Consider the following 10,684-nt stretch of genomic DNA (forward strand, 5'->3'; position numbering starts at 1 on the left):
CTTCACTTGAGGATTCAGGAAAGTAAATTCCATCTGGGAGAGTTTTCTTCTAGAAAAACAAGCTTTAGGTGGCAGCTGACTAGATAGAGTTGAGAGCTGCTTTTCCAGAGGTCACATCCCTGTCTTTAGGGGTGAGCAGGACACAGCGACCCTACCAGATCTGGGCAGCTCGTGATCAGAGGAGCCAAGCCCTGCTCTTGGGTGACAGCAGGCGGTTTGATTCATCTGCTGTGACAGCATCCTAGTGGGAACGTTGGGTTGTTTGGGCTTTGTTGTTTTTTTCTTTCATTGCGTGAAAGTGCGTAGCCGAGAGTTCCCCTTTCCTTTTGTGGGCTTTGGGCCTGATTGCAGTTAGGTAAGCCCCCCATGAAGTACACAGACCTGCAGGGTGAAAGCACACATCTCAGCTGAGGGTAGCAAATGACCATTTTGGCTTCCCAGGGGAGGAACAGGGCCAAGCACCACCAGCTGTCTCCGGGAGTTTTGGAGTCCAGGTGACATGCACTGACTTTATTAGACCTTATTTACCTCTTGTCTGTCCAGCAAGTCTTCTTTGAACACCTGCTGCGCATCTGCAGTGACCCTGGCTGACCACACAGCCCTGCCTCGCGCACGGCTCCCTGCGGCACTAGAGCCCTGAAACTGCGAGTGCACTTGGTTGATGAAGCTTCCCTCCATGTTGTCACCGCAAGGCAGGCTCTGGCATCCCCCTTGTCGTGGGGCCCTGGGCCGCCCTCACCCCACCCACTCTCCTCCATTTCGTCTAGTTCTTCGGGTTGGGTGTTTTTCCTGCAGTTCTCTCTCCCATTGTCACATGAATAAACCAAAACAAAACCCGCTGAACCGGTCTCTTCCTCCACTCTGCCCGCCTTGGCCTGGGGCTCTAGTGGTCTTCCCTTTGCAGCCGCACATTCCAGGAGCGGTCTCTGCCTTGCCTGCAGCTTGGCCTAGGAGGCCAGGGCCACCTGGCTTCTCCCTTGTCCTCTGCGGCTCCGAGTTGCCCACTCTCCCCTGAGTCTTGGGGACATTCCTCTCTCTCTGATGCCCCTCAGTCCTTTAGGCGTTGATGTTCAAGGACGTAGCACGATCAGCTCTACATGAGCGTGACTGAGGTTTGTCCTCAGCTAACTTCTCTCTCCTGAGTGCCAGTCTACTTACTTATCTTTCTAGATCAGCCCGTAGGCCTCCCCAACTGCACGTGGGCAGAATGGGGCATTCTTCCTCCTGAGTCACCTTTCTGGATGAAGGCAGTGACCACCTCTCTGACTGCCCCAGCTGGAAGCCTCCAGCTCCCTGCCCTGCCTCTTGCCAGCTGACCACTGCAACTTGCTCTCCAACCTGCCCTCCTCGCCATCCCGCTGCTGCTGGGGCTCCAGACCCCTTTCTCCATCCAGGAAGCACGGGAGCCTCCGCTGCCCCGATAGCCCTCCTGCCTTTTCCTCTCCCTTTCGTACCGTGGCCTCACAGATGGAAGTGGGGTCTGGAAGGCAAATCTTGTCATCTCTCCTGACCATAGTCCTTCTGTGGATTCTGCACAAAATTCCCAAGTCCTTGACCTCCTTGATTGGGGTCCTGCAGTTTCTCTGCTCCCTGCTCTCCTGTCCCCTGCAGGCCATCTGTCCTTGGGCTCACAGTGTCTCTTCCTCCTCCCTCCACCTGGCTCACTCTCCCCTCGAGACGTGGCTCAGTTGACATCTCCTCTAGGTTCTAGGTCACTGACACCTCACCACACCTGTCAGGTGTCGGGGCTATCCTACCTCTGCTCACCTCATGCCTGCCCCTACTGTAACACCGTGTTCTCTGGCCTGGCACCCACACAGGCGGACTCTGGATCTTTGGCCTGTGGAACCTGCAGGTGGTCCCAGGGTCTTCCCAAGCCAGCCCTCACCCACGGCTGGAAACTCTATGCTATGTTTTTGGAATGGGATTTGGGTTCTTTGCTGTTGCTCAGGTGAAGCACTTTAAAAATAACATGAAGTCTCATTATATTGCATAATCTGATGTGGTTCTACCCCTGCAGGAGGCAGAAGGGACAGATGGTGGCCTCCAAATCTCCCCAGCCCAGGGTTCTTACTGGCCCTGGGTCTTGATCTTATAGAAGTGATGTAGCTCCATGTCCTTGCTCTTGGAATTCTGAATTTTGAATTTTGTTTCTTTTTAAACTATTTTCATGAGATTTTTAGCGTAAGAAAGATCATGACTAGAAATAATCTTTAATTGTCTTAAAATTAGCTATCTTTCTCTTTATATCCTTCAAGTACTGTCTTAGGGCTGCTGTAACAAAAGTACCATGGACTGGGTGGCACGAACAATGAAAACTTATTTCTTACAGTTCTGGAGGCTGGGAAGTCTGAGGACAGCAAGTCGGCTGATTCGTTCCTGGTGGGAGTCCTCTTTCTGGCTTCGAGAAGGCTGCCTTCTTCATCTCTCTGACATTAGTCCCCTTTATGAGGGCTCCACCCTCATGATTTAACCACCTCCTAAAGGCCCCAACTCCTAATATCATCACATTGGAGGTTAACATTTCAACATATGAATTTTTGGAGGGACACAAACAGTCCATGGCAAGTACCTTTTCTGTTCTCTAAAAGATATAGAAGTTCCTGTCACTCATTGTTACTATAGAAAGCTTTTATCTTCCTCTGTAGTCTTTAGCACATTAGATGAGACAGCAATAGTGGTCTTCTTGGGGTGAAACGTGGTAGAGGCTGTGAACTTTGGAATACTTTCCGACTAGGGAAAAACAAAGGCTGCTACTTTCTTTTTTTTTTTTAAAGATGACCGGTAAGGGGATCTTAACCCTTGACTTGGTGTCATCAGCACCACGCTCACCAGTGAGCAACCGGCCATCCCTATATGGGATCCAAACCCATGGCCTTGGTGTTATCAGCACCACACTCTCCCTAGTGAGCCACAGGCCAGCCCAGGGCTGCTACTTTCTAACCATTAAGCATCCTTGGTGTAATTTTCTATAAGTTTGTTTAAAAATTCAATATAATCCTAACTAAAACCCCAAGATTTGTTTGTTTATTTGGGGGGGTTTTGTGGCGGTGGTGACTTGCCAAATTAAAAAAAAAATTATTTGGGAAAAATAAATAGATAACAATCATGAAACTACTAAAAAAGAAAAGTAACCAAGGTGACTTGCCCCACCTACCATATGGGAATGCATTGATCAAACTGTGCATTTTCTATTATTTTAACATCATAAAGATTGGGATACTTCTTACTATCAGTGGTGTATCGTAACTTAATTAGTATTTTCTAAATGTGCATAAAATGGTGCATTTTGTAATTGCATATTAGAGCTGATGAAACTGTGACATCATTAGCTGTAATTAGTACATTGTGGGACTGACATAGTAATAGAACAAATGTAGGTACAGAAATACATTGAGTACATATGGGAACTTTGCTACGATAAGGTTGGTATATTAAATCTGGGACAAAAATGATTGATACTTCCAGGGAATTAGAAAAAATAAAGCCATTTAGGGAAAATAAAGCCAATTTTTAGAGGATTCTTAAAGCAAATGTACTTCACAGGGCCTGGTTTTCCAAAGCCTTGCAGTTTCAAATATTGACCTTGTGGGGGACAGTAAATTTTCCTCAGGCTATAAAGTCTCTGGTATAAGATAAAGATTTGTGGCACAGCAATGTTGCTGGCTCAAAGACAGATTAGTTACTGATTAATGTGTAAAGATACTGGAATATTGTTGGAGAGAGAAGGAATGTTTGCTAAGATCAAGCTTTTGTTGGTCAGTCACTTAATTGTCTACTGGAATGTCATCTGACTTGTTTCACTGAAAGTTACCAGCCTATATTGTTAAACTATAACCCCACCTATGTTCTCTTCCTGTAATTTCCTGTTCTAGAAAATAAATGCAGGAAGAGAACCCCAATTTGGGGTTAATTTCCCAAGGAAGGGATGCCTCTCGCTTGAGGGTTCTGAGGAAGTTAACCACTTCGGGGCTTCTCACTGCTCAGAAGAGATGGGCTTTGAGTAATCCTTTGTGGCTCCGTCACCCAGGGGAAGTGGGGTGACAAATCCATGGGGGGCAAAGCAACACCAATTCTTACTTTAGTTCTTACACCAAAATAAATGAAAGATACACCATAAATTTTAAATTTAAAAAAGACAAACCAAAAAAATAATAGAAGAATGAAAAATATTTAATCTTAGGATAGAGAAGGCCTTTCTAAACATGAGACAAAAGCTTAAAGTTGTAAATAAAAAGGTTGATAAATTTGATGCAAACTATCATGTCATCTAAGACAACGTTCACTGTAAAATGACAACTATTTTGTGTTCTGCTAAGGAGGAAAAAATTTTGCCAGTTGATGTCATGCCCCTGACTTCAAAGATGTTAAAGTGGGGAGAAGTGCATCTTGGAGTATATGAAATGCAGTAAAAATAAGTTTATTTACAACAACAAAAAACTCAACAGACCTACCCCACACTACTTTAAACAAGGAAGCTGATCACTGTCATGTTTAGTTAGCTGGCTGAAGGGTGGTTTGGGCAAGAGGTAGCAAAACGTGCCTCGCTTTGCTGCTGCCACCTCAATCTCGCTCTAGTTTTTGACCATTTACCCTAAGGAGAGTCTTTATGAGGCGTATAGTGGTGTGTGGTTGCTGAGAAATGGGAACTCGCCTCCAGGACCGGGGGGACCTGCCAGTGTCTCACCCCTGTCTCTCAAGGATAGCTCCCCCAACCCTCCACCCCACAATTCAAGCCATCAGGTCTACTCTGTCACCTTGTACTTTATAAGTTACAATAAGCACTACAACTAAAGTTATACTTCTGTCCCTAATTATGTATTGTGTGTCTTCAGAACATGAGCTCCCTTAAGGTGCAGAGTGTCTCCTGTTCACACAGGCTGGTAGCACTGTTGAGTGACTGAAGAAAGACACAGTCCCTGCACTCCACCTAGTGGGGAGGATGAGTAAAAAACGATGACAGTAAAAGGTGACAAGTCCTGACTGGAGAAGGGATGGGACATAGAAAGCCAGGTCCCCTAATCCAGGGTGACACCCAAGGCTGAGTGACAGGGAGAATGCTTTTGTCTTTAATAAACAAAAGTCACATATAGTATGACCATGTGTGCACACAGAAGAAACCTGAAAAGGTGCACAACAAAATGTTAGGGCCTAACATTGCTGAGCCGTTGCCAGTGCTTTGCAATTGTCACTTCATTTGGTGCCCCCAGAAATCTTCAGAGTAAGTGTTGTTGTTGTGCCTGGTTGGAATCTAGGCATCTGAGGCCCAGAGGGCGAGTGTTTGACCTCGGCTCACTCCTTCAGCCAGTGGGGGGCAGCGTTGCCCAATACCGCTCTGCCTGCGGGCATCATGGGTTAATTCAGGTTCCTCGTGTTTTTGTTTTTGATTTTTAATATGAGTTGTCTACTATGAATAAATATGATATGGGTTGAATATGGTGATATGGGTTGAATCGTGTCCTCTAAGTTTTAAGTCATTGAAGCTTAATCCCCATTGTAACTCTTGAGGGTGGGAAATCTTAACGATGGTGATTGAAAGGCGCAGGGCCTTGAAGAGGTGACTGGATTCTGAGAACCATGCCTAGTGAATGGTGGTCATGGGCATGCTCCTGAGGGCCTTTAAAAGGACAGCACGTGAGAGTCTCTCTCTCTCTCTGCTTCCGCCATCTCGCAATGTGATACCCTGTGTCGCTGAAGGCCACCACCAAGGGAGACCCTCACCAAATGGGTTCCAGGGCCTTTGAAACTGTAAGCAATAAATTTCATTTTCTTACTAATTACTCAGTTCCATGTTATGTTGTCATAAGCAACAGAAACAGGCTAATACATATGGTGTGATTTTAAATAGTTTAAAAAGACAAGGTAGACAGTAGAAGGACAGTGACTCACCCCTTTTTCTTAAACCTCAGCGCAGGTGCCTCCTGGTGGACTGTGGTCCTGTGGGCTCCCCAGGGCTGCGCCTCTCTTGGCCTCGGCTTCTTGCCTTCTTTCCCAGCTCCAGCAGTGGGCTCCTGTCATCTCGTGACCCTGTCATCACCTCGACACTTACCCAGCTCTTGAAACCACTGTTTGTGCCAAAGCTGCTCCAACACCAGCACCCAGTGTAGAGGGAGAACTGATTAGTAAAAGACCTTTTCTCTTCTCCATAGGAACAGAGCTATGTAGTACCATCTGATGTCTATTTTTATGGCCAGAGAACTTGGGTGATGATTTTCTGGATATTTATACCCTTAATTAAATAATTTGGACTATTGTTTTATGATGGAATCTGGGGGTGTAAATGGTGGGAAACACTAACACACAGCCTATAATCACGTACATCTCTATGCCCTCTTCTGACACCTATGACTATTCCTGTGTGGGAATAAAGGTGTATATGCATTCTGTCCTCAGTTATCCTTTAAAAAGACAATACATTAAAATGTTTTCTCTTGGAGAGATTCCTGGTGATTTTTAAAATTCTTTGTTATACTTTTGTGTACTCTAAAATTTTTCACACGAACAATAAATAAAATTGTCACAATATGAGCATGTATCCCTTTAAAATCAGAAATGTAGTACTATTTTTAAGAAAATCAGTACATGTAACTTAGCGATTGAGTGATCACAGTTATATTAAAAAGGTGAACTTAAGGGCCGGCCTGGTGGTGCACTGCTACAGTGCGCCGCTTGGGAGCGCGGCGGCGCTCCCGTCGAGGGTTCGGATCCCACATACAGACCAGTTCCCGCTCACTGGCTGAGCGAGGTGCAGGCGCAGCACTGAGGGTTGCGATCCCGTTGCCGGTCCCGGTCCGGTACGGGCGCGACACTGAGGGTTGCGATCCGTTGCCGGACACGAAAAAAGACAAAAAGGAAAAAAAAAAAAAGGTGAACTTAAAACAAAGAAAAAGCACTGGAGTCTTCATGGGAGCTGCCCCAGAGTAGGTGGACTGTGAATGATTGATTTTGTTTTTCTGTATTTTTCAGGGTCTTTATTTTTTTTATGATGAACATGTATTTCTATCACTTTAACCGTGAAAATACTTTTTTTAAAATGGTGTTTGTGTTGAAAATAGAGCTCTGCTCTCCTGCGTGGGGGCAGCCCTGTAAAGTCTTCGTAGTGCCTGCTTAATCACATTCCACTGGACAGTCGCCCCTGCTCCCCTGTATTAGTTTCCTATTGGGTGCCATAACAATCACACAAACTTAGTGGCTTAAAACAACACAAACTTACTATTGCAAGTTTCTGTAGGTCAGAAAAGTCCACACAGGTCTGTCAGGCTAAAGTCAAGGTGTCAAGGTGTCAGCAGGGCTGTGCTCCTTCCCGGAGGCTGTAGGGGAGAATCTGTCTCCTTTCCTTTTCCAGCTTCTAGAGGTCGCCTGCATTCCCTGTATCATGCCTCATTCCTCCATCTGCAAAACCAGCGATGTTGAATCTCTCTGACCATCCTCCTGTAGCCACGTCTACTCCTGACCACAGTAGGAAACGGTTCTCCACTATTGAGGACCCATGTGATTAGTTAGGGCCCACCTGGGTGAACCCAGATAATCTCATCTCAAGCCCCTTAACTGTGTCTGCAAAGTCCCTCTTGCCACGTCAGGTCCTGTATTCACAGGTTCTGGGATTAGGACGTGGACATCTTTGGGGAGCCATCATTCTGCCTGCATGTTCTCCAGTAACACATTTATAAAGCAGCTGCTTAGGTTAACCCTCACTGCAGTCCTATCAGGTAAGTATCATTCCTTCTGGTAGTACTCATACTAATCAGGTAAGTATTATTATCCCTACCTAGGAAGCAGAGGCTGACGCAGGCTGAGCTAGATGTAGACCTGGCAGATGTCGACACCAGAGCCACTGAGGAGACCCAGCACCGCACCCTCAACACAGTCCTCTGGAACGCTGTTCTGAAAGCTCTGCCACTGTGCTTTCAAAGTCTTAGCTTGACTCCAGTGCTCAGAAATTATGCACACACAGAGGTCCTTCCTTCTTCCCCCATCACAGTCCCAACTCTTGCTATCATTTGCCTTTATCCCTTTTTCCCAACAAGAAGTATAAGATCCTAACATTTGCCCGATAGCATTTCTGGGAAAGAGACTGCAGAGGGCATCCGTGGGCTCAGCCTGCTCTGCCGTTCATATCTTTCCTGGTCCAGCCTGCCCTGAACATGGGATCATCGGGTAGCGCTCTCCTGCACTGTGCCCACTCTGTCCTTGATCTCCCCTAGGAAGAAGTCCCTGGCATAGACTTAGTCCCCAGTCCTCGCGGGAAGTCCCCACAGTGCGTGCTGTGACTCTGCCCAAGACCCTGAGAAAGTGGGCATACAAAAACAAGTATTCTCTAGACAGCACAAGCCCAAGGAAAGTTCTAAAGTTAGCTGTGGCTGTTTTGTCAAGTGCACCGAGGCTTCTCCTCGTGCATTTGTAAAGGTGCTTCCATTTGCACCCCGCCGAGCTCCCAGCCCCTCCAGCCCTCCCTCAGCCTGGCGCGGCAGCAACTGCACGGCCATGCTGAGACCTGTGCTCGCGGCCAAGCGTGGTGCTCTGAACTCTTGGCAGCCGCAGGTTATACTTCTTCAAAGATAAAAAAAGGAAGGTCATAATGTGGAAAACAGGAGAAGAGGGAAGGAAGCACTTACCCTAATACATCGTGTGGACTTGCTCCTTAGGTGCTGGCGGCTGCAGCCACTGGAACACAAAGGTGCAGGATAATGTTCACGTGGGGTCGTCAGGCAACAAACAAGATGAAAGAGCGTGTTAGATGATTAAGTGCTAGTCAAGGAGAAACTTAGAGGAGGGGTCAGTTGCCGTCTTCGAGTGTTCAGGGAGGACACACAGGACCTGGCAGAGACAAGGGACGTCTGAGGACAGAGCCCCAGGAGACTGCCCAGCGAAGGCCCCCTGGGAGCAGGTTTGGCCTTCAGGGAAGATGGGGAGGGCAGGGCAGGTCCTGGTGTCATCTCGACTTCTGCTCAGCAGAGGTGTGGAGCCATCGTGGGTGCTGAGCGGGGAGTGACCTGGGCTGGCTTACACTATGAAAGGCTGGAGCGAGCGGGCAGGAGCTGGATCTCGATGGCGGAGCCCTACGATGTCCCGACGGACTGAATGTGGAGCTGAGAGAACAGGGCTCGAGAATCGTTAGGGTTTGGCCTGAGCAGGTTGCCATGACTGTGTCTACATTGTTTTGTCCCCATGCCTGTGAGCAGAGGAACACTGACCATTTCCACTTTCCAGTGCTGCTGTTCCTCCTTTGTTGGTGATTAGGGCAAGGGGGCCTCAGGGGAGGTGCAAGAAGGAGATGACTTTCCCAAGCCCCAGAGCCAGGCCGAGGTCCAGGCTAATTGGACTCGCATTCCTCCTGAGGCTACACAGCCACGCCTGTCCTGCCGGCCTCTGCCCCTTTTCCTTGTCCCCCGCCCATCCTCATCCCTCCCGGGCCTCCTGGCCAGCTGTGCTTCTATTTGTACAGGTCACTATATGGTTATTCTATTGTTCAAGGAATAGTTTAGCTTTAAAATTGGCCTCCAGGGGGAGAGAACCAAAGGACTGTTGCCCTCTGGGGAAGAGAAGTCCCCACTCCCAACCGTCTCTGGGGGGACCCAGGGGGAGTCAGTGGATTGCAGTGCACTGAGTAGGCTTGTGTCCTCAGGGGGTACCATGAGCAGCAGACACACAGCTCTTGGCCACCTTGCATTGAGTGGCCGTTGTTCACATTCTCACATCTAGCTTGGGCTTTGCACTTACAAGCAGAGCCAGCTTCTCTGGCTGCTTTGGTTCCAGGTCCCTGAAGCCAGGCCTGTTGAGAACAGCTGTGCAGCTTGTACCCTGCATACGAGTGCCTGGCAGAAAGGGGTGGGGACCCAAGTTTCCTAATCCATACAAAAGATCTGTCTGGCTTGGGGGAGGTCCTGAGCAAGCTTCCCAGCAGAGGAATCACCCCTGAACAGTGCAGCCCGGTTCACCAGAGCTGTCCCCAGGCACCTGAGGCCAAAGCTCCATTTCCTACAGCACCCCTTTGCCTTCAGTGTATGATCTTCCATGGTGTCCTGATGTGGAAGGGCCACTGGGCAAGAACTTGTCTGTGTATTCCTGGGTGCCTTGGTTACATGCCATCATTACATCACCCTTAATCACACCCTGAAGTTATTTCTAATGCAATTTCAGACATTTGGCTGGTAAGTTGAGGACAAGTGGGGCCCTCTCAGGATTCCTTAAAAACTTACCAAATGGGTGACTATTTACTCACCTTTGGATGGAACTTGTGCTAAAAACCAAGACCTACGGTGGGTTTGGAAAGAAAATATTAGAACCTTATTTATATTTATTTTCTTGTACTTTAAATTTCCTATTTTGTGTGTTTTATAATGTACATAATATATTAGTACACATAGTACATGTATATGATTTATTAATAAATATACACATTCAGGGCTAGTGCTCAGCCTTTTCTTGGTGATAAGAATGTACGATTGAAATAGTTGGGAGACTGTTTTCTCTGGTTATTTCCCTGCCTTCAGTGTCAATGTTGAAGAGTTTGACAGGGATTAAAAGGAGCCTTGGGGGCCGGCCCGGTGGCGCACTGCTACAGTGCGCCGCTTGGGAGCACGGCGGCGCTCCCGCCAAGGGTTCGGATCCCACATACAGACCGGTTCCCGCTCACTGGCTGAGCGAGGTGCGGCCACAACACCGAGGGTTGCGATCCCGTTGC

The sequence above is a fragment of the Galeopterus variegatus genome, unplaced genomic scaffold (assembly GCF_000696425.1).
Source record: "Galeopterus variegatus unplaced genomic scaffold, G_variegatus-3.0.2 Scaffold3567, whole genome shotgun sequence".
NCBI lineage: Eukaryota > Metazoa > Chordata > Mammalia > Dermoptera > Cynocephalidae > Galeopterus > Galeopterus variegatus.